This window comes from Syngnathus typhle, linkage group LG17 (genome assembly GCF_033458585.1).
Source record: "Syngnathus typhle isolate RoL2023-S1 ecotype Sweden linkage group LG17, RoL_Styp_1.0, whole genome shotgun sequence".
In the NCBI taxonomy this organism is placed as follows: Eukaryota; Metazoa; Chordata; class Actinopteri; order Syngnathiformes; family Syngnathidae; genus Syngnathus; species Syngnathus typhle.
The window spans coordinates 4,703,928-4,704,252 of NC_083754.1; positions in this window are offsets into that span (position 1 = coordinate 4,703,928).

Genomic DNA, 325 nt, shown 5'->3' on the forward strand with positions numbered 1-325 from the left:
GTATGACCCGGCCGGGGTTTGAACCCACAACCTTCCAGTCTCACCAAAAACCAAAGCAAAAATTATTATATTAAGGTTCCAGTCAGATTATTTATTTATTTATTTATTTATTCATTTATTTATTTGTGTGAAGCAATATTTGTGTCAATCTAATTCTCTGGCTCCTTGTTGCTATTGCTGTGTATTTCAATATATTTTAACAAAAATGTCATATCAATAAATAACTCAATACATACAATCGTTAGCATTTATTATAAAATCCCCTATGGTGGTTTCAGGGAGAATGAAAGTGAAACCAAGAAAAAGAGAGTATAAATACCCCCCC